Source organism: Elephas maximus, chromosome 16, assembly GCF_024166365.1.
Source record: "Elephas maximus indicus isolate mEleMax1 chromosome 16, mEleMax1 primary haplotype, whole genome shotgun sequence".
Lineage (NCBI taxonomy): Eukaryota > Metazoa > Chordata > Mammalia > Proboscidea > Elephantidae > Elephas > Elephas maximus.
This window is the reverse complement of record NC_064834.1, coordinates 3,963,309-3,988,777: the sequence shown is the minus strand read 5'-3', so window position 1 is coordinate 3,988,777 and position 25,469 is coordinate 3,963,309. Positions and strand designations below refer to the sequence as shown.

At 37.3% G+C, this 25,469-nt stretch overlaps 1 protein-coding gene across 8 annotated transcripts in view; it reads right to left on the bottom strand.

The window, feature by feature from the left end:
* Positions 1-25,469, bottom strand: part of ZFAND4 (zinc finger AN1-type containing 4) — a 125,588-nt gene that overhangs the window by 53,210 nt on the left and 46,909 nt on the right. Inside the window, exon 1 of one of the 8 annotated variants that reach the window (XM_049855542.1) lies at positions 192-1,831. The exons of the other annotated variants lie outside the window; for them this stretch is intronic. The gene's annotated coding sequence lies outside the window, so the exon portion shown is untranslated. Of the gene's footprint in view, positions 1-191; positions 1,832-25,469 lie in introns of those variants that run through there. 8 annotated transcript variants of the gene reach the window in all.

The following is a 25,469-nucleotide window of genomic DNA, read 5'->3' as shown; positions in this document are numbered from 1 at the left end:
GGGAAGGTTATAAAAAAAGTTATTAAAAAGTTCAATAGAATCTACAAAAGAATCTGATATAAAGCTATTTTATTAAAGAACTAAGAGTACTAATAAACACATTTCTAAATTGGATGCTAAGTGCTTAGTTAAATTTAAAAAACCATAGGAAGAAGGCATGGCTAAAAATAGATATAGCGCAATCCACTCACTTTAGAAAAGAGGCAATTGAGGCTTAGAGCAGTGTTGTTTCGGTAACTCTCTGGCTCTGAGATAAAGTATAAGATTAGGGATTTCTTGAGGAGCCTTAAGGAGTTTCCCACAGCTCTCATGCTGCACAGACAGCAGTCTTTCCTCAGCTACAGCTGCTGGTGAGGTACATCATGAACGAACCATGCACACGACAGTTTCTGTCTTTACATTTCTGTGATGTTAAATATTAAGGCAGATTCTACACTCGAGCAAAATTAAGCTTTTAATTTTTGACGAACTGCACATTTAAATGCCCAAAGAAAATTTGGACTACATTACAAGGGCATGAACGTTATTTACACAACAGAACATTTAATGAATACTGATTTTGAGAAAAATGTTTTACAAATACCTTGAATACTGGCTTCTCAAACTACTTTTGCTTCTAATGTTATAAGTCTTGAATAATAAGTACTATTTTTTTTATATGTATTACCCTTTGGAAACCCTGATGGCGTAGTGGTTAAATGCTATGGCTGCTAACCAAACGGTCAGCAGTTCAAATCCACCAGCCTCTCCCTGAAAACTCTACGGGGCAGTTCTACTCGGTCCTATAGGGTCGCTGAGCCAAAATCGACTTGACGGCAGTGGGTTTTTTTTTTTTTTTTTTTTGGTATTACCCTTTATTATCATAAGCCAGGCAATATTCTAAGTGCTTAACCTATATTTTCGCAACTTAAGCCCAACAACCTTAATAAGTGGATACCAATATTATCACCATTTCACAGGTGTTAAAATGGAAGCACAGAGAAATTACGTCACACACAGCAAGTATGTGATGGCCCAGAGGTGGGAAGCCCCGGCAGGCTGACTGCAGAGACTTCACTCTTTACGCTACTCAGTCTCTAGAAAATCAGCCTCCATAAAGCGGAAGTAGCTGCTGGGCGATACGCAGTGCTGGCTGTGAGTCGACTTGAGTGTCTGGTAAACGTTCACCAAATGTCCCAAAGGACCGTCATGGAATAAAGCCCGTGGGGGTAGGGTGTAGGTACACATATCTCTTCCAAATGGAAAAATCCATGTCCTTTGCTTCCAGCTAAAAGAGAATACCAGTAAGGAAAGGTTTTAAAGCTGGAATTTATTTCACTTTAAAAGTATTTTAAATGTAAATGTACCAAGGTTATCTTTTCAAATGAACTGAGATATCACCAGCCTAGCTTGATAAAGCAATTTGAGAAGATGACCCACGTTTACATTTAAACAACACGATATAGTATTATTTTGTAATGGCAACTTCAGAGCCGGCATGGAGACGATAACAGAACTGTTTGAACACGACTCTCTAATCACTTTTAATACACTTAGCCATCATTTAGTTGGCTAAAAAAAACAGACAGAAGGTTGGCAGGCAACACAAGTAGGTGTAAACCATCTAAGACAGAGCTGTGGTCCGGACGGCTGCTGGAGCTGCTGGATGACTTTGAGAACTTCGTCAGCCTCTTTAAACTAGGGCTCTTTAGACCACTAACACTTTTGGAATCTCGAACATAAAAGATGAGCCAACTTTGCTTTAAGGCAGGATTACCAAATTTAGCAAAGAAAATCTGGCAATCCAATTTAAGAGTGGCCCTTTGACTTTTAAACTCAACTCTTATTTCTTGTACAACTAAATCTAGATAAATTAATTTCTATAAAACAAACATGTCTCCTCCCCAAAAACATACTACTTGTATATAAATTTTTTATTTGGTGTTTTTAAACTTTTTTCAAATAAAAACATCTACTTCTTATTATAAAAATAAGTCACTCATGAAAAAAATAGACAACACAGAAATATATAAAAACTTTATGTAATCCTAACACCTGGCAGAATCTACTCGTAACATTTTTTGGTATGTATCCCTTTGAATTTTATTTTTTTAATAAAGTTGGAACATATTTTGATAGCTGTTTAATAAGCTGCTTTTTTCACGTAATATACTGTTACATTTTTTCATGTCAATAAAAAAAAATACGCATGGTTTTTAATGGCTGGATGGTATTCCAATATGTTTCCATCGTAATTTACCCAAACCCCCTACTAAGAGATATTTTCACCTACCCAATTTTTCACTTTCTCAAAAGCTGTGATAAAGTGATATCTGTGTTTGAAAACATATTTACATATGTATTGATTAATTATTTATATACCTATAAATAATGTACACATAATAAATATATAATTACTCAAATATGCTTCTTTCTGTATTTTTTTAGAATTTTCAGACTGGTGTGTGTGTCTGAATGTGATTTTGCATACGTGTGCATGTTTGGGAACAGGTTCGTATCTGTATTTGGACTAAATCACAAAAGTAGCATCAATATGACCCCTGGGTAACTAAAGACAATGGTGGATCATAGCTCCCAATTTCCAATACTTCCTCCCAAAACAATACAGAACATGAAGTGAAAATGAATATAGACAGAAATCTCAGTGTAACCTGCAATAAGTAATTCAATTTTCAAAATGATTGTAAGTAAATAGGACAATAACCCAACCTGAGCACAGAATGTCTCATGCGTTTATCCCTACAGAGTAGACTAAGAAACATACAGGAAAAAAAGAAGGAAGCCAGTGGTAGGCCTAAGCTATAAAACCGCCACCATCTAAGGTCACTCTAAGTCTGAATATTCTTAAAAAAGGATTCTGGTATGCCAGATTACTAACTACCACAGAGGGACTTAAAAGTCACACAATTTAAAGGAACTTCTGAGGAAGGTAAAAAACAAAAGAGGAGTGTCTTTTAGTAATTCAGTAGTCAGACGGAAAAGAACCAAGAGGTGAAAATTTAGAATCCTCAAGACAAAAAAGAACCACAAAATCAGAGGACTCACAACTCCCCTCCTCCTCCACCACCACCATATTAAACATTAAAACATCCACGAAAGTATCTGGTCTTTCGCAAAACTATACAATTTCTAAAAGATAACATAGGAGAAAGTCTAGGTGACCTTGAGTTTGGCGATGACTTAAAGCATTTGCCAAAATCCACAGGAATGTTCAACACAAGAGTGAACCATAACATGAAATACGCTTCACAGGAATGCAAGATGTTAACAGCCGGAACAAAGTGCAGGGGTAGGGAGTTATGGGAACTCTCTGCACTTTCTGCACAATTTTTATGTAAACCTGAAACTGCTCTAAAAAATAAAGTATATTAATTTTAAAAATCTGGTCTTTGCTATACTAACATAAAAACAGGCACCATTAAACCAAGAATCTTGTGAAACACCCCCAACCAAAACCAAACCCACAGCTGTCGAGTCGATTCCGACTCATAATGACAGGACAGAGTAGAACTACCCCACAGAGTTTCCGAGGAGCAGCTGGTGGATTTGAACTGCCAGCCTTTTGATTAGTAGCCAAGCTCTTAGCCACTGCATCACCAGGGCTCCATAAAACACCCCAATACCACAAAAACGAACAAAAGAAAAATTAACAAATTCATACAGACCTAATGGTAAAAAACAGAAAACGTAATTCCACACATATGAACCAAGGAAATTTCACCCAGAAAAACAATCACGAAGTAGAAGAGAACTGTAAGGCCATACTTCTGAGTTAAGAATATTCAAATAGGCATGTGAAGATATGAAAAATCATCTCGAATCAGAAATTAAAAACCCCAAAATGGAAACTGTTGAAGAGCGGAGGGATGAAAAGAGGGTTGACTGAACTCAGAAAAGTACAAAAAAAAAAAGGCAAAATTACCTTAGAAAGGAAGAAAAAAATTACTAGGTGCCCAAGAGATAAGAGACTATTATACATATCTAGCAGGGAACAAGGCAGCAAAACCAAGAGAATGAACATGACATAAAAAAAGAAGATGGAAGGTAGACCCCCCCTCAAAAAAACCAGAATAATATTTATATTATCAAAGTTCCTGGAAAAGAAAACCAAAACAAGGGTATACAAATAGTATTCAAAACTATAATCCTGGAAAATTTTCCAGAAATAGAAGATCTAAATCTATACACTGAAAGGATCCACTGGGTACCTGGGAAAACTAACCTGCAAATGTATGTTAAGTGTGGCCACTACCCACCTGTCAGTGCAGGCTTGTGTGCTGCTATGATGCTGAAAAGGTTTCAGAGGAGTATCTACACTAACAGAGACTAGGAAGAAAGGTCTGGTGATCTACGGAAAAATCAGCCACTGAAACCCCTATGGATCACAAAAGTCTGATCTCATTGTGCACAAGGTCACCATGGTTAGGGCCAACTCAATGGCAGCTAACAATGACCACTAACTCCAAGACATATCCTAGTAATAAAACTATTCAACTTGAGTAATAAAACTATTCAACTTGAATGATACAGATGAGAAATTCTCAACATCTCCATGAAAAGTAAAATAATTTACAATGGTAAAAGAATTAGACTGGTATCAGACTTTTCAAAACTAGCACACAAAGCAAGCGCACAGCTGAAGCATTAAAAAAAGAGAATAAGAAGTGTGAACAGAAGATTTTATGTCTAGTCACACTGTCCTTCGAGTATCAAGATTTTTAAGAATGCTACCTAGCCAGCCAACTGGGAGGGACTGATATCTGTGCCCATTCCAAAGAAAAGTGATCCAACAGAATGAGGAAATTATCAAACAATATAATTAATATCATACGCAAGTAAAATTTTGCTGAAGATAATGCAAAAAATGGCTGCAGCCATACACTGAGAGGGAACTGACAGAAATTCAAGCTGGATTCAGATCAGGACATGGAATGAGGAACATCATTGCTGATGTCAGATAGATCTTCACTGAAAGAGGAGACCACCGCCAGATAGATGTTTACACGTGTATTATTGACTATGCAAAGCCATATGACTAAGTGGATCACAACAAATTATGGATAATATTGTGAAGAATGGGAATTTTGGAACACTAAATTCTGCTCATTTGGAAACTGACATAAATCAAGAGGCAGTCCTTCGATGAGAACAAGGGGATGCTGAATGGTTTAAAATCAGAAAAGGTATGTGTCAGGGTTGTATCCTTTCACCATAACTACTCAATCTGCATGCTGAGCATACAATCCAAGAAGCTGGACTATATGAAGGTGAACATAGCATCAGTATTATAGGAAGACTCATTAACAACCTGCAATATGCAGATGATATAACCTTGCTTGACGGAAGTTAAGAGGATTTGAAGCATTTACTGATGAAGATCAAAGACTACAGCCTTCATTATGGTTTGCACCTCAACATAAAGCAAACAAAACTACTCACAACTGGACCAATAAGCGACATCATGATAAACGGAGAAAAGACTGAAGTTGTTAAGGATTTCATTTTACTTGGATCCACAATCAACAGCCATGGAAGCAGCAGTCAAGATATCAAAAGACACATTGCATTGGGTAAATCTGCTGCAAAGGACCTCTTTAAAGTTTTGAAGAGCAAAGATGTCACCTTGAAGACTAAGGTGCACCTGACCCAAGCCATGGTATTTTCGATCGCATCATATGTATGTGAAAGCTGGACAATGAATAAGGAAGACCAAAGAAGAATTGACACCTTTGAATTGTGGTGTTGGCGAAGAATATTGAATATACCATTGACTGCCAAAAGAACGAACGAATTTGTCTTAGAAGATGTACAACCAGAATGCTCCTTAGAAGCAAGGATGGCAAATCTTACATACTTTGGACATGCTGTCAGGAAGGATCAGTCCCTGGAGAAGGACATCATGCCTGGCGAAGTACAGGGTCAGCAGAAAATAGGAAGACCCTCAACAAGATGGATTGACACAGTGGCTGCAACAATGAGCTCAAGCATAACAACGACTGTAAGGATGGCTCAGGACTGGGCAGTGTTTCATTCTGTTGTGCATAGGCTCACTAGGAGTCGGAACCGACTCGACGGCCCTTAATAAGAACAACAACAATCTCTCATGAATTTAGATGCAAAAATTCTCAACAAAATTCTCACCAATAGAATTCAATATCATATCATATCAAAAAAAAAAAAAAAATACACCACGACCAAGTAGGATTCACATCAGGTATGCAAAGATGGCTCAGTGTTAGAAAATCAATCAATGTAATTCCATCACATAAATAAAAGGAAAGAAAAGAATCACATGATCATCTCAATGGATGCAGAAAAGGCATTCAACGAAGTCCAACACCCATTCCTGATAAAAACTCTGAATAAAAGAGGTATAGAAAGGAAATTTCTCAACATAATAAAGGACATCTATCATTCTTAACGAAGCGAGGCTGAAAACATTCCCCTTGAAAACAGGAACAAGAGAAGGATGCCCTTTATCACCACACCTATTTAACACTGTGCTGAAAGTTCTAGCTAGAGCAATAAGACAAGAAAAAGAAGTAAAGGGCATCCAAATTGGTAACTGTAATGGTTAAGATTGTGTGTCGACTTGCCTGGGCCATGATTCTCAGTTATTATATATGATCATTCCCATGACTAAATCTGCTGTGAGTAGCCAAGCAGTGGAATGGGAGTTTCCTTGGGGGTATGGCCTGTGTTCGAATAAAACCATTCTGGCTTTTTTTGCTCTCTCTGGATCCTGTGGCTGCCTCCTGTTCTTCTAACCTCCAGCTCTTGGGACTTGAGCTACCAGCTTATCTGCAGACCTTGGGATTCGTCAATCTTCACAGCCTGAAAGCGGAGCCCTCCTCTCCGATCTGCCAATCTTGGGTTCCCCAGTCCCTGTGGCTATGTGACTCCAAAGAAGAATCTATCCTGATCCATGGTCTTGGGACTTTCCAGCCTCTACCACTGTGTGAGCTGTTTCCTTGATATGACTCCTCTCTATATATATTTATATGGTTTAATGGTTTTGCTTCTCCAGAGAACCCAGCCTAGGACAGTAATGAAGAAGTCAAACTGTCTCTATTTGCAGATGATATGCTACTATACGTAGAAAACCCAAAAGACTCCACGAGAAAACTACTGGAACTAATAGAAAGATTCAGCAGAGTAGCACAAAACAAGATAAATATACAAAAATCCGCTGGATTCCTACACACCAATAAAGAGAACAATGAAAACAAAATCAGGAAAACAATACCATTTGTAATAGCCCCTAAAAAAAATAAAATACTTAGGAATAAATCTAACCAGGGATGTAAAAGACCTATACAAAGAAAACTGCAAAACACTACTGCAAGAAACCAAAAGAGATCTACATAAATGGAAAAACACACTATGCTCATGGTTAGGTAGACTCGACATTGTGAAAATGACAATTCTACCCAAAGCAATTTACAAATACAATGCAATCCCAATCCAAATACCAACAACATTCTTTAAAGAGATGGAAAAACTAATCATTAACTTTATATGGAAAGGGAAGAAGCCCTGGATAACTAAAGCACTACTGAATAAGAAGAATAAAGTAGGAGGACTCGTGCTACCTGACCTCAGAACCTACTATACAGCTATGGTAGTCAAAACAGCCTGGTACTGGTACAACCACAGATACATTGACCAATGGAACAGAATTGGGATCCCAGGTGTAAATCCATCTACCTGCAGTCACCTGATCTTCAACAAGGGCCCAAAGTTCATTACATGAGGAAAGGACAGTCTTTTTAACAGATGGTGCTGACAAAACTGGATGTCCAACTGCAAAAAAAATGAAACAGGACCCACACCTCACACCATACACAAAAACTAATTTAAAATGGATCAAAGACCTAAATATAAAGTCCAAAACTATAAAGTTCATAGCAGAAAAAATAGGATCAATGCTAGATGCCCTAATACACAGCATGAACAGGATACAAACCATAACCAACAACACACAAACTCCAGAAGATAAGCCAGATACCTGGGACCTTCTAAAAACCAAACACTTGTGCTCACCAAAAGACTTCGCCAAAAGGGTAAAAAGAGAACCTACAGCCTGGGAAAAAAATTGGGGGTATTACAAATCAGACAAAGGTCTAAGCTCTAAAATCTACAGGAAAATCCAACACCTCTACAATAAAAAGACAAATAATCCAATTTTTGAAAATGGGCAAAGGAAATGAACAGACACTTCACCAAAGAAAACATTCAAGCGTCTAACAGACACAGGAAGAAATGCTCGAGATCACTAGCCATTAGAAAAATGCAAATCAAAAACACAGTGAGATACCATCTCACCCCGACATTACTGGCATGAATAAAAAAAAAAAAACAGGAAATAACAAATGTTGGAGAGGCTGCGGGGAGATCGGAACTCTTATGCACTGCTGGTAAGAATGCAAAGTGATTACAACCATTTTGGAAAATGATATGGCACCTCCTTAAAAAGTTAGAAATAGAAATGCCATAGGATCCAGCAATCCCACTCCTAGGAATACATCCTAGAGAATTAAGAGTCGTCACACTAATAGAAATAGATGTATGCATACCCATGTTCATTACAATATTGTTCACAATAGCAAAAAGATGGAAACAACCTAAATGCCCATCAACAGATGAATGGATAAACAAACTACGGTACACAGACACAATGGAGTACTATGCAACCATAACGAACAATGATGAATCTGCAAAGCATCTCATAACATGGATGAATCTGGAGGGCGTTATGCTGAGTGAAGTAAGTCAATCACAAAAGGACAAATATTGTATGAGACCACTACCGTAAATACTCATGAAAAGGTTCACACAAAAAGAAACAATCTTTGATGGTTAAGAGGGAGGGGAGGGGCGGGGGTGGAAAAACACTAAATAGAGAAGAGGTAAGTTTGCTGAAGGGTAAGACAGTACACAATACTGGGGAAGCCAGCACAACTTGTACAAGGTAAGGTCATGGAAACTCCATAGACACATCCAAACTTCCTGAGAGACTGAATTGCTGGGCTGAGGCTGTGGGGACCATTGTCTGAGGGACATGTAGCTCAACTGTCATAACATAATTTATAAAGAAAATGTTCTACATTCTACTTTGGTGAGTAGTGTCTCAGGTGTTAAAAGCCTGTGAGTGGACATCTAAGATACTCCATCGGTCTCACCTCTTTGGGAGCAAGGAAGAATGAAGAAAACTAAACATACAAGGGAAAGATTAGTCCAAAGGACTAATGGACCACATCTACCATGGCCTCCACCAGACTGAGTCCAGTACAGCTAGATGGTGCCTGGCTACCTCCACAGACTGTTCCGGCACAACAGAGAGTCCCGGACAGAGCTGGAGGAAAATGTAGAAAAAAATTCTAACTCACAAAAGATCAGACTTACTGCCCTGACAGAGACTGGGGGAACCCTGAGAGCATGGCCCCCGGACACCCTTTTAACTCAGTAATGAAGTCAATCCCGAGGTTCACCCTTCAGCCAAAGATTAGACAGTCCCATAAAACAAAATGAGACTAAAAAAGCACAACAGTCCAGGGGCAAGTACTAGAAAGCTGGAGGGGACAGGAAAGCAGGTAATAGGGAACCCAAGGTCAAGAAGGGAGAGTGTTCACATGTTGTGGGGTTGTTAACCAATGTCATAAAACAATATGTGTATTAACTGTTTAATGAGGCACTAGTTTATTCTGTAAACCTTCATCTAAAGTACAATAAAAAAATTAGAAAAAAAATGAAGGTGAAATAGAGATTTTTTAGCAAATCAAAACTTAAAGTAACCTAGAAATAGAAAGGAACTTTCTCAATCTGATAAAAGATATGTATATTAAAAAAAAAACTGTATCATACTTAATGAAATATTGAATGCTTCCCCTAGACGTCAATAGCAAGGCAAGGATATCCTCTATCACAACTTCCTATTCAACATTATACTGGGGGCTTTATTCAATGCAGTAAGTTAAGAAAAAGAAATAAGAGGTATCAAGGTTAGAAAAGAAGTAAAGCTGTCAGCAACCACAAGAGACATGTTTATTAATAAAAATGTTAAACCCAAAAACCACTAGAATTAACAAGTGACTGTAGCAATGTCACTGGATGCAGGGTTAATACACAAAAATCTATATTTTATACACTTTTAGCAAACAGAAAGTGAAACTGAAAAAATAATACAATGCAGGGACAGACAAAAAGGCCAATGGAAAAGAAGACTCTGAGACAGATGCACATACACGTTCAGCCATCTGAATTACAATAAAGGCCGCAATGCAATTCGGTGGAGGAGAAATGGTCTTTCCAAGTAATGGTGCTAAAGCAATTCATTATCTGATTGGAAAAAATAAATTTACTTCATAGTATATTGAAAAATTAATTCAAGGTGGATCATAGAATTAAGCTTCTAGAGAAAATATAGAATATCTTGATGACATTAGAACAGGCATATTTCTTAAAACAGAAATCAAAAAGTGGCAACAATAAAAATATCTAAATTGAACTTAATTTCAATGAAGAACTTCTGTTCATCAAATGACACAATTAAAACAGTATAAAAAAAGGCAAGTCAAAGTTTGAGAAAAGATATTCACAATAAACATATCCAACAAGGAATCATATCCAGAATACATAAAGAGCTCCTACAAATTAACATGAAAAAGACTGACATGCCAATAAAAAGACCCAGGAAAATAACTGAATATAATAAAAGAGGATATTCAAATGGTCAAAAAGCCTATGAGCAGTTTCTCAACAGCACTGTTTATTAAGGGATGCAAATTAAAATCACAATGAAGAAACACTACACTCCCACCAGAATGGCTAAAATTAAAAATTTTTAAACTATCAAGTGTTTACAAGGGTACAGGGCAATTGGAACTCAAACATCACTGGACATTGTAAACCGTTCCAGCACTCTGGGAAGCTGGCAGTATCATATTTTTACACAAAGAATATGTGCCTCCTGCATTTATTTGCCGACCATTCCCTCCTCTCGTGAGGTATTTTCATAAGTGCGCTATGCTAATTTTTTTACAGCAACATGTGGAAAAGGATTGGCATGGCAGAGCTTGTGAAGGTGTCTCCCGGGGGGAGGGCGAAGACAGCAAACAAATGCTGAGGGCTCAGGTTATTTGTGTTAAAATACAGTATCTACTAAAACAAATTAAATATGGCCCATAAAACTCAGCATCCCTACCCTAGAAATATACCCAAAAGATCTATGAACCTATGTGTGCCAAAAAACAAAAAAACATGTACAAGGATGTTCATAGCAGCATTATTCATAACAGCTCTAAACTGGAACAATACAAATGTCCACTTAAAGTGGAATGAATCAATAAGTTTGTTATATTCACATAAAAGTATATTGTATCACAGTAAAACTGAGCAAATTATAGCTACTTGCCACTAAACCAATGTTAAGTGGAAAAGGCAGTCACAAAAGAACATGGTTCTGTTTAAGTGCAAAAACTGTCAAAATTAATCTACAGTTGTCTGTGATGCTCAAACCCAGCACATCCCAAAGTTCTGACCTTTGATGGACTCCTGGGAGATAATCTCTAAGAATATCCTGCTTGGTAAGAGTTCATCCGGGGCCTTGGGCCACACCAGACGGTTTATGATAACAATGTGATTTACAGTAGGGGCCTAGGGTCAACAACGCAGGTCAGTCATGAGAGCACTCCACGCCACGCGGGTAACCCCCAGTAAAAATCCTGGATACCAAGGCTCAGGTGAGTGTCCCTGAGTAGGGAAATATTTCATGAGTGTTGTCATACATCATTTCTGCAAGAATTAAGTACTGTCCATACAACTCCACTGGAAGAGGACAACTGGAATCTTGTGCCTGAGTCTCTCTTGAACTCTGCTCTATATGCCCTTTACCCTGACTGATATTAATCTGTATCTTTTTGCAGTAATAAACAGTATAGTGAGTGTGATGGTCAAGGTTGTGTGTCAACTTGGCTGGGCTATGATTCTAAGTGGTCTGGCAGTTATGATGTAGTTTGGTAGCTATGCAATAATGTAATCACCTCCATGATGAGATCTGTTATGAACAGCCATATCAGCTGAAAGGAATTTTTCTTGGTGGCGTGGCCTGCATCCAATATAGGTGGACTTTCTGACAAAGTTCGTTGGCTCTTGCTTGCTCTGGATCCTGCAGGTAGCTCCGTTCATCTGACCTCCACTTCTTGGGACTTGAGCTAGCAGCTTACCTGTTGCTCCTGGGATTCATCAGCCTCTGCAGCCTGTAAGCAAGAGGCCTGCTGTCTGACCTACTGATCTTGGGTTCGCCAGCCCCTGCAGCTATGTGAGTCAGGAGGAGCCTCCAGCCCGACCCATGGACTTGGGACTTTCCAGCCTCTACAACCATGTGGGCCATTTCCTTGATAGAAATCTACTAATCTACATATTTATACGCTTCACTGGTTTTGCTTCTCTAGAGAACTCAGCCTAAGACAGTGAGCATAGGAGTTTTTCTGAGTTCTGTGAGTTCTTCTAGTGAATCACTGAACTGGGGTGATCTTGAGGACCCTTAACAACAATGGTGTTTCAAATCAGAATGTTCCAGGTCAACCCTGGGGAGAAGGAGGAGGGTAGTGAATAACAAAGAGTGTAAAGGAGGCTTCTGCCCTCTTTATTGTTCTGGGCAACATTACAGAGATGCATTCACTTGTGATAAGTCATCAAGCCATATGTACGACTTTTTATGCATTTCTATGAATGTTATACTTCTAAAAAAAATCTTGTTAAAAAACAAATTGAGAAAGCCAATATATTAGAAATCATGTCCATTCTAGGTTATTTTTTATACTGAATACATGTACTCCTACTCAACACTGACAATTACTATTTTAATACTTAAGATTACATTATACGGTAATACAGTAAGTACATACGCTACATACAAGTTTTAAAACAAAGATCTGGAAATTAGTTTTTAAAACACTGTATGAACTTAGCCACCTCACAAACTGCAATAAATACTGGTAGAAATAAAGAGGGTTATGAGAATGAAATAGAGAAGGAATGGTATATGCTTAGAGAAGATTACATATGTAACCTCACAAATAGAAAATAATATATACCAGAAAACCACATTGTAATTAAATACAGTAAAGAACTATTAAACATCATTCTGGATTTGCTTCATTCATTCACTAAATATCTGAGTGTCTACTCTATATAAGACATTATTCTCTGAGCTAGAAATACATTGAGTTAAAATAAAAAACAACTCTGCCCTTACGAAGTTCAGGTTTTATTTGAAACTAAAAATAATAATAACTACTCTATCCATTCATCCTTATACTTATCTATAATACAATGCCAAGTTAATCAACACTTTAATACAGCAAAGTAAGGAAAAAAAGAGTGATTGCTAGTGGGTAGGAATGTATTTTTGATAAAGCAGGTAAGAAAGGCTTAAGAAATTACATCTGAGAACTTAATGAAATAAAAGAAAGAACATGGAGGATACCTGGAGGAGAAGATCCCTGCACGTAGGAATAAGCTGAGCTTGCTGAAGGAAGATCAAAAATGCAAGTGTACCTCAAGTAGAATTAATAAGATGGAGAGTAATGGAAGATAGACTAAAAGATATGTGTAGAAAAGACTATATGCAACACTAGAAGTTTGGATTTTACTCTGAATGTGATAATAAGCCAAAGGAGGGTTTCGAGCAGGGGATCGATATGATCTGCTTTTGCTTAAAAAAGAAAAAGTTACTTATATTACAGCAATGCAAATAACTTCAACATTTTTGCTTTTGACAGACTTCATTTATCCTGTCATAGGGATTTCATGGTGGTCCGCCAACACACACAGTAGCCCAGTTTCACACCATCACACTGCTTAAAAAAAAAAAAAAACCGCCAACACACACAGTAGCCCAGTTTCACACCATCACACTGCTTATTTTTCCCAAATTACCACTTCAATCCCTCAATTCTCTACTTTCTCCATAACAATCAGAGATTTAAAAAAAAAAAAAAAATCCTCCCATTTTTTCCATACAAACAGCTTCTTCAGGATTTTTAATATCAGTAGGGGGTAAGAAGACTGGTCCTCTGATACCCATGTTCTAAGGGACTCAACTTCTACTCCAAGAAACTTATCAATGTATTTCTCCCAAAGTTCTCTCACAGAGAGTTGTTAATGTAATAATGTTTTCAAGCCATTATGTCAGTGATAGAAAGATATTTTCTTAGAGAAAAAAAAAAAAGAATCTATCAAAAAGGAAAAAATATTTCCACTAGAGAACCAGATTATAGATGAGAATTAGAAAATAAAGCATTTCCAATAACTGAGATTACAATTAGACTAGCAGAGTTTTACTCTATTGCCTTCCCAAAAAATTCGGTGAGAAAAATTAAAACAAAAAGAAAGGAAAAAATTCCACCTTCAGAGAACGAAAGAAAAATCCATAACCTGAAATCACAAACTATGAAGACTTTATGCAAAATGCAACAGAGAAATGTGAGCCAAAACTGAGGGCAATGAGAATAAATATACTGCCTCCTCAGACCTAGGGCACAAACAAGCTTCTTTAAAAGTATACAGAGGAAACTTCTGCTTCCAGAGAAGACAGAATAACAGGGATCAGATGTACTTTCCCACTCGAAACAACAACAAAGTCAAAATATATAAAACAATGAACATCAAGACACTGGAATATCAAGAAATAAAAAGAAAGTGATCTGTCCCTTAAAGAGGAAAAGCAAATGAAGTGAGCCCTGAGATTGTCCCAGCTTACTACTTTGAAGAAATTCCAAGGCATGGTATATACAAAAAAAAAAAAATAATAATCTAGTCGTTTCCGACTCATAGCGACCCTGTGCAACGCCCCATAGGGTTTCCTAGGAGCGCCTGGCGGACTTGAACTGCTGACCATTTGGTTAGCAGCCATAGCACTTAGCCGCTACGCCACCAGGGTTTCCGTGGTATATACAGGAAGGGGAAATTGAGATGAAGATCAGCAGACACTGAGATGAGAAGACGGAGCTAGAGACCAGTGAGACAAAGCCAGCTGAGTTCACAGAACAGAGTACAAGGGAGAAGAGAACTGCACACCAGTGATCTGCAGAACCCCCTCCTCCCAAACATTCAGCAGAATACTGATCAGCATATGCTTTTGAGGAAACTACCTGAGGCCAGGAAAAAACATCCGAGGGAGAACAATGCCCAGCACTCACACAGGGCCTGAAATCTGGCCTATTCCCACAAGCTAGACTGGAAAAACTTCATAATTCAGGTGGCAATGGATATGTACTCAGGAAAATATTGTCTCAACAATGGGGAATGAATAGACCTAGAATGAGCACTACTCCAATCCCACCTAAAAACAAATCATAAAATCGGTAATGGAAAAAATCAAGTGGTTTCAAAGTAACTTTAGATTTATAAGGATACAAAAACACCCAGCACCCCAAAATGATACATATCAAATAATGAAAAATAAATATCAAGATTTATCAGAATGCAAAAATACTCATCATCCAAAAATAAAAAACTCGTGATGTTTGGCTTCCAGTCAAAGATTGTCAGGCATGTAAAGCAAGAAAATATAACCTTTAATGAGAATAATGAATCAAAGCCAACACAAAACGATACAGATGTCAGAATTACCGCAGAAAGGCATTAACAGTTACAATTGCACTATGTTTGAAAAGTTAAGCAGAGACATGAAAGATTAAAAAAAAAAAAAGACTCAAATCAAATTTCCAGACATGAAAACTACAATGGCTGGGATGAAAAAATACCCCAGGTATTAGATTAATGGGAAATTAGGTATTACAGAAGAGATTGGTGAACTTGAAGACACAGCTATGGAAAATATGCAAAATAAAACATGGAAAGAAGAAGAACGTCAAAACATGAAGAGAACATCAGTTAGCTATTGGACAGCCTCAAGAAACCTAATATAAAGGTAATTTGAGTCTATAAAGGAGATGAGAAAGGGGAAGAAACAGAAAACAGTAGATCAAAATATTTTAATGTATTGAAATTGAAAAAAAAAAGTGTCAACACAGAATTCTATATCCAACAAAAAAATCTTTCAAAAATAAAAGTAATTCAACTAGAAGAATGTAATCAATGTTACTAAATGGCACATGCAGAAACTGTTGAATTGGTGTATGTTTTGCTATATATATTTTCAACAACAAAATAATTTTTTTTAAAAACTGAAAGTGATTAAGAACATGAAAAGACAAGGATTTTTATACCTGAACAAATAATGGATGAAAAATTCCAAATAAGAAGAAAACTATAAACTGAAAGATACAAGAGCTTCAATAAACACCAAGCAACAGAAATATATATAGAAGGCATATATAATCAAGTTGCTCAAAACCAGTGACAAAGAATCTTAAAAGCAGCCAAAAAGGGGGATGGGGGGGGGAAGGGCTTCTTACATCTAGGGGGAAGAAAATAAGGATGACAGATTTCTTGTCAGAAACAATTTGAGAAGACAGTAGAGCAATACATTTAATGTACTGAAATTAAAAAAATAAAATTTCAACCCAGAATTTTATATCCAGCAAAAATATCTTTCAAAAATAAAGGTGATTAAAAAAATGAAAAGACAAGCCACAGACTTGGAAAAAAAAATTGCAAAACTCATATCTGATAAAGGACTTATAGCTAATATACAAGGAAGTCTTAAAACTCAACTAAAGAAAACCAACGACCCAATTACAAAATGGGCAAAAGATCGGAACACATATCTCACCAAAGAAGATCTGTGGATGGAAAATAAGCATATGAAAATATTCTCAACATCGTATGTCATTAGGAAAATGCAAATTAAAACAAGATACTAAAACCCAAACCATTCCAAACCCACTGTCATTGAGTCGATTCCAACTCACAGCAACACTACAGGGCAGAGTAGAACTGCCCCATAGGGTTTTCAAGGAGCAACTGGTGGATTCAAACTGCTAACCTTTTGGTTAGCAGCCAAACTCTTAACCACTGTGCCACCAGGGCTCCAAAAAGATACCACTACCTAATTAAAAAAAAAAATCTTGTTGCCGTCGAGTTGATTGTGACTCATAGCAACCCTATAGGACAGGGCAGATCTGCCCCATAGTTTCCAATGCTGGAAATCTTTACAGAAGCAGCCTGCCACATCTTTCTCCCATGGAGAAGCTGGTGGGTTTGAACTGTTAACCTTTTAGTTAGCAGCTGAACACTTAACCACCGTTCCACCAGGGCTTCTCATACACCTAATAAAAAAACCAAACCCAAACCCGTTGCCTTCAAGTCAACTCCAACTCATAGTAAGCATATCGATCAGAGTAGAACTCCCCACAGATTCTCCAAGGAGCGCCTGGTGGATCTGAACTGATTACCTTTGGGTTAGCAGCCATAGCACTTAACCACCAAGCCACCAGGGTTTCCCATATGCCTAATCGACCAGCTAAAATCCAAACACTCACAACCCCAAGTGCTGGTGAGGATGTGGAAAAATAGGAACTCTCATTAATTGCTGGTGGGAAGGCAAAACGTGATAGCTACTTTGAAAGACAGTTTGGCAGTTTTCTTACAAAGCTAAATATAGTCTTACCATATAATCCAGCAATTGTGCTCTTTGGTATTTACCTAAATGAGTTAAAAACTTATACAAAAATCTGCACACAAATGTTTATAGGAGCTTTATTCATAACTGTCAAACCTTGGAAGCAAATATCTTTCAATAGGTGAATGGATAAACAAACCATGAAACATCCATACCAAAGAACGTTATTCAGTAATAAAAAGTTAGCTAACAAGCCACAAAAAGGCACAGAAGAACCTTAAATGCATAAAGTAGAGGGTCAGCGAAAAAGAAGAAGATCGTCAATGAGATGGACTGACACAGTGGCTGCAACAAAGGGCTCAAACAAAGCAACAATTATGAGGATGGCATAGGTCCAGGCAGTGCTTCATTCTGTGGTATATAAGGTTGCCATGAGTCAGAACTGACTTGATGGCAGCTAATAAGAACAACAACAAGTGAAAGAAGTCAATTTCAAAAAGCCTATATAATGTATGATTCCAACTAGGGTCAGTGAAAAGATGAGTGGTAGCCAGGGATTCAAGTGGGAGGAAGGGAGGAAGGAATGAATAAGTAGAGTACAAAATATTCTTAGGACAGTGAAACAATTCTGCATGATACTGTAATTGGGGGCACATGACATTATAGAATTGTCTAAATCCATTGTTGATGCATGAAAAGTTTTGTAGTCTAAACTGAGTTAAAATAAAGAGGTTTATTAAAGATCCAAGACAGTTTGAACCGGGGATCTCCTTGAACCATGAAAATGGAGCTGCTAAGTCCAAGGCACAGCAATTACAAAGATATTTTCTGTAGGGCTAAAACAAAGAATAAGTGCTTCAATATTCTCATTGGTTTACAGTGACTGAGGTCAATTAAAGGTGGGACAAAGCAAAGCATGATTTCTAACATTACTGGTTATGTTAATACAACTAGCATACACTGATTGCCTGAAAGACATAATTACAAGATATGTGGTTGTGGAGGGGGTTTCATGACCAGTCACAAATGATGGCATGATGGACATTTTCATCACAAACAATGGCATGATAGATACTTTCAAGAACAGACTGTTAACCATTACCTGGCTCAGCAGATAAGATCTAACACAAAGATAAGATACATAAAGGGCAGACCACGATGGCTACAGTAAGCTCCCAAAACAAAGAATCAAGAAATTTTCTGGATGAAGACAAATTCCTGGAATTACCAGAGGTAGTATGCAAAAAATTAATATATAGAACTCTTCAAGACATTGGGAAGATCAGGCAAAATGCAGAACAAGCCAAGGAATGCAAGACATAGCATTAGAGGAACTTAAGAAAATTAGAGAAGAGCATAATGACAAATTTAATAGGGGGGAAGAATCCATAGAGAAACAGAACTGCAGAAGATTAACAATAAAATTTCAGAATGAGACAACTCAATAGAAACTCACAGGAGCAGAGCTGGGATGATGGAAGTCAGAATTAGTGATAATGAAGATAAAGTACTTGACATCAACATATTTAAGGAAAAATCATATAAAACAATTATAAAAAATGAAGAAAGCCTAAGAATTATGTGGGACTCTACAAAAAGAAATAATCTACTAGTGATTGGAGTACCAGAACAGGGAGATAACATAAAATACAAAGAGAACTGTTGAAGGTTTTTTGGCAGAAAACTTCCCTGATATTGTAAAAGATGAGAACATAGCTATCCAAGATGCTCACTGAATCCCAAAATAAAGTCACCAAGACATATTATAATCACATTTGCCAAAACCAAAGATAAAGAGAGAATTTGAAAAGTGGCTAGGGATAGACGAAAAGTCACCTAGAAAGGAGGATCAATGAGACTAAACTCAGACTACTCTGAAGAAACCATGCTGGCAAGAATGCAATGAGATGACATACATAAACCCTTGAAGGAAAACAACTGCATGCCAAGAATGTCTCTCAAATATGAAGGCAAATTTAGGATGTCTCCAGATAAACAGAAGATTAGGGAATTAGCAAAAACCAAAACAAAATTACAAGAAATACTAAACGGAGTCCTCCAGTCATAAAATCAATAACATCACACACCCCAAGGCTAGAACACAGCAGAGAGCAACCACATATCAACCCAGATAGCGAAATCTCAAAAATAAATCAAAGCTAAATTGCTTTGGTTTATTTGATTTTCACTATGTAAAAGATGATAACATTAAATCAAAAAAGAGGGACTAAAAGCTGTAGTCATATATCTTTCATACGGAGAGGAAGTCAAGGTGATATAAATAAAAGAGTTATTTAAACTTAGAAAAAAAGGTAAATATTAAGGTAATCGCAAAGGAAACTAAGAATCCTACACATCAAAACAAAAAGCAAGGAGAACATAAAGACTCAGCAAACACTAAAGCCACAACAAAGAAGACGAGGGAAAAAAAAACGACTCAGCACAGAAAATTAAGTGGAGCAAAGAAACTGTCAACAACACACAAAAAAAGACATTTAAATGACAGAGCAATAAAAAATATCTATCAACAATTAAACTGAATGTAACTGGACTAAGTGAACCAATAAAGAGACAGAGAGTGGCAGAATGGATAAAAAACACAACCCATCTATATGCTGCCTAGAAGACACACACCTTAAAGACACAAACTAAAACTAAAAAGAAAAAAGAAAGATAAACTAAAAGCATGGAAAAAATATATCAAGCAAATAACAATAAAAAAAAAAGCAGGACTGGCAATATAAATTTCTGAGAAAATAGTCTTTAAAGTAAAATCCAGCACAAAGGATAAGGCAGAACACTATAAAATGATTAAGGGGTCAATATACCAGGAAGACATAACCATAATAAATATATGCACTCAACGACGGGGCTCCAAAACACATGAACTCTAACGACATTGAAAAAACAGACACCTCCGCAATACTAGGAAGACACTTCAATGCAACACTTTCGGAGAACAGAACATCCAAATGCCACAATCAACCAACTTGACCTCATAGACATACACAGAACATTCCACCGAACAAAAGCCAATTACACTTTCTTTTCCAGTGCACGTGGACCATCCTCCAGAATAGGCCACATAATAGGTCATAAAGCAAGCCTTAACAGAATCCAAAACATCAAAATATTAGAAAGCATCTTTTCTGACCATAAAGCCATAAAAGTACAAATAACAGAAAAACAAGGGAAAAAAATCAAACACATGAAAAATAAACAACACCTTGCTCAAAAACTACTGGATTATAGAAGAAATTAAGGACAGAATAAAGAAATTCACAGACTCTAATGAGAATGAAAACCTCTTCTACCAGAACCTTTGGGAAACAGCAAAAGCAGTGCTCAGAGGTCAATTTATAGCAATAAATGCACACATCCAAAAAGAAGAAAGGGACAAAATCAAAGAATTATCCCTACAACTCGAACAAACAGAGAGCAGCAAAAGAAGTCCTTGGGCACCAGAAGAAAGCAAATAATAAAAATTAGAGTAGAATTAAATGAAACAGAGAACAGAAAAAAAAATTGAAAAAGTTGACAAGACCAAAAGCCAGTATTTTGAAAAGATCAACACAATAGATAAATCACTGCCCAAACAGACAAAAGAAAAACCGGACAAGAAGCGTGTAACCGAATAAGAAATGACATGGGCCATATTATAACAGACCCAACTGAAATTAAAAGAATCATAACAGAATACTAGGAAAAACTGTACTATAACAAACTTGAAAACCTAGAGGAAATGGACAAATTTCTAGAAACATACTACCTACCTAAACTAACATAAACAGAGAGAGAACAACTAAATAAATCTATAACAAAAGACGAAATTGAAAAGGTAATTTAAAAACTCCTAACAGAAAAAAGCCCTGGCCCCGATGGCCTCACTGGAGAATTCTACCAAATCTTCAAAGAAGAGTTAACACCACCACTACTAGAGGTATTCCAGAGCATAGAAAAGGGTGGAATACTCCCACTCATTCTATGAAGCCAGAATAATCCTGATATCAAAACCAGGTAAAGACACAACACAAAAGAAAACTACTGACCAATATCCCTCATGAACATAGACACAAAAATCCTCAACAAAATTCTAGCCAATAGAATTCAACAACAAATCAAAACAATTACTTCACCATGACCAAGTGGGATTCATAGCAGGTATGATGGTTCAACATTAGAAGCAATCAATGTAATCCATCACATAAATAACACAAGAACCACATGATTTTACCAATTAAAGCAGAAAAGGCACTTGACAAAGTCCAACAACAATTAATGATAAAAGCTCTGAGCAAAATCGGAATAAAAAGGAAATTCCTCAGCAAAATAAAGGGCATTTGTACAAAGCCAACAGCCAACATCATCCTAAATGGAGTATGAAAGCATTCCCCTTGAGAAGGGGAACCAGACAAGGATGCCCTTTATTGCCACTCTTATTCAACACTGTGCTGGAGGACCTTACCAGAGCAATTAGGCTGGAAAAAGAAATAAAGGGCATCCAAAGTGGTAAGAAAGAAGTAAAAGTATCTCTATTTACAAATGATACGATCTTATACACAGAAAACCCTATAGAATCCACAAGAAAACTACTAGAACTAATAGAAGATTTCAGCAAAGTATCAGGATACAAGATAAACACTCAAAGATCAGTTGGATTCCTCTACACCAACAAAGAGAACGTCAAAGAGGAAATCGCCAAATTGATACCATTTACAATAGCCCCCGAGAAGATAAATACTTAGGAATAAATCTTACCAGAGACGTAAAAGACCTATACAAAGAAAACTACAAGACACTACTGCAAGAAACCAAAAGAGACCTGCATAAGTGGAAAAACATACGTTGCTCATGGATACGAAGACTCAACATTGTGAAAATGTCTATCCTAACCAAAGCGATCTATAGATACAATGCAATCCCGATCCAAATTCCAATGACATTTTTTTAAATGAGATAGAGAAACAAATCACCAGCATCATATGGAAAGGGAAGAAACCCCAGAGAAGTAAAGCATTACTGAAAAAGAAGAACAAACTGGGAGTCCTCACTCTACCTGATTTTAGAACCTATTATACTGTCACAGTAGACAAAACAGCCTAGTACTGGTTACAACAGTTATATACACCAAAGGAACAGAATTGAGAATACAGACGTAAATTCATCAACCTATCAGCAGCTGATACTTGACAATGGCCCAACGTCCATTAAATGGGGAAAAGACAGTCTCTTTAACAAATGGTGGTGGCATAACTGGATATCCATCGGCAAAAAAATGAAACAAGACCTGTACCTCACACCATGCATAAAAACTAACTTAAAAGGGATCAAAGACCTAAACATAAAATCTAAAATGATAAATATCATGGAATAAAAAATAGGGATAATGCTCGTAGCCCTAAGACATTCCATGAACAGTATACAAAACATTACTAACAATGCACAAACGCTAGAAGACAAACTAGATAACTGGGAACTCCTAAAAATCAAACACTTATGTTCATCCAAAGACAGCACCAAAAGAGTAAAAAGAAAACCTACAGAGTGGGAAAAAAAATTTGGCTATGACAAATCGGATCAGCGTCCAATCTCTAAAATCTACAAGATAATCCAAAACGTCAACAACAAAAAGACAAATAACCCAATTAAAAAATGGGCAAAAGATATGAACAGACACTTCACTAAAGAAGATATTCATGCGGCTAATAGATATATGAGGAAATGCTCACGGTATTAGCCACTGGAGAAATGCAAATCAAAACTACAATGAGATACCATATCACCCCAACAAGGCTAGCATTAATCCCAAAATGGCAAAATAATAAATGTTGGAGAGGTCGCACTTATACACTGCTCGTGGGACCATAAAATGGTATAAGCACGTTGGAAATCGATTTGATGCTTCGTTAAGAAACTAGAAAAAGAAGTACCATATGATCCAGCAATCCCACTACTTGGAATATAACCTAGAGTAATAACAGTCCTCACATGAATAGATATATGCATACCCATGTTCACTGCAGCACTGTTTACAACAGCAAAAAGATGGAAACAACCAAGGTGCCCATCGATAGATAAATGGATCAAATTATAGTATATTCACACAATGAAGTAATATGCCACAATAAAGAAAAATGATGAATCCATGAAACATCTCATAACATGGATGAACCTGGAAGTCATTACCCTGATTGCAATTAGTCAGTCGCAAAAGGACAAATATTATACAAGACCATTATTATCAGAACTCAAGAAAAGGTTTAAACACAGAAGAAAACATTCTTTGGTGGTTACGAGAGTGGGGAGGGTGGCAGAGGGGTATTCACTAAATGCATAGAATACAAGAATTATTTTACATGAAGGGAAGGTCAACACACAACACAGAGGTAGTCAGCACAATTGGACTAAACCAAAAGCTAAGAAGTTTCCTGAACACAGCCAAACACTTTGAGGGGTAGGGGTAGCAGGGGTAGGGACCATGTTTCTGGGGGACATCTAGGTCAATCGACATAACAAAGTGTATTAAGAAAATGTTCTGCATCCCACATTGGTAAGTCGTGTGTGGGGTCTTAAAAGCTAGCAAGTGGCTATCTAAGATGCATCAATTGATCTCAAGCCACCTGGAGCAAAGCAGAATGAAGAACACCAAAGACACAAGGAAAACACGAGCCCAAGAAACAGAAAGGGCTACATAAGCCAAGACTCCATCAGCCTGAGACGGAAGAACTAGATGGGGCCTGGCTACCACCAATGACTGCCCTGACATGGAGCACAGCAGAGAAGCCCTGATGGAACAGGAGAAAAGTGGGATGCAGAACTCAAATTCTTGTAAAAAAGACCAGACTTAATGGTGTGACTGAGGCTGGAGGGACCCTGGAGGACGACATGGCTTCCAGACACACTGTTAGCCCGAAACTAAAACTATTCCCAAAGTCAACTCTTCAGACAAAGATTAGAGTGGACTATAAGACATAAAATGATACTGGTGAGGAGTGTGCTTCTTAGCTCAAGTACACACATGAGACTATGTGGGCTGCTCCTGTCCGAAGGCAAGATGAGAAGGCAGAGGAGGACAGGAACTGGTTGAATGGACAGGGGAAATACAGGGTGAAGAGGAGATGTGTGCTGTCACATTGTAGGGAGAGCAACTACGGTCACCTAACAATGTGTGTATACATTTTTGTATGAAAAACTGACTTGAATTGTAAATTTTCATGTAAAGTACAAAAAAAAAAAAAAAAACCCCAGTGGTACAGAAGGAAGAAGTTCAAGCTGAACTAAAGGCACTGGCAAAGAACAAGGCTCCAGGAATTGATGAAATAACAATTGAGATGTTTCAACAAATGGATATAGCACTGGAAGTGCTCACTTGTCTATGTCAACTGACTGGAGGAGATCCATATTTCTGTCTATTCCAAAGAAAGGTGATCCAACAGAATGCAGAAATTATCAAACAATATCATTAATATCACACACAAGTAAACTTCTGCTGAAGATCATTCAAGAGCGGTTGAAGCAGCACATCGACAGAGAACTGCCAGAAACTCAGGCTGGATTCAGAAGAGACTATGGAACCAAGGATACCATTGCTGATGTCAAATGAATCGTGGCTGAAAGTAGAGAATACCAGGAAGATGTTTACCCGTGTTTTATCAACTAGTATTTTTATCATCCAAAGACAATCAACTGTGGGGACCATAACTAATTATGGATAACACTGTAAAAAACTGGAATTCCAGAACACTTAATTTTGCTCAAGAGGCATTTGTCAGAACAGAAAAAGGGGATACATCGTGGTTTAAGGTCAGGAAAGATGTACATCAGTGTTGTACCCTTTCCCTATATTTATTCATTCTGTATGTAGAGCAAATAATATGAGAGGCTAGACCATATGAAGAACGGGGCATCAGGACTGGAGGAAGACTCATTAACAACCTGC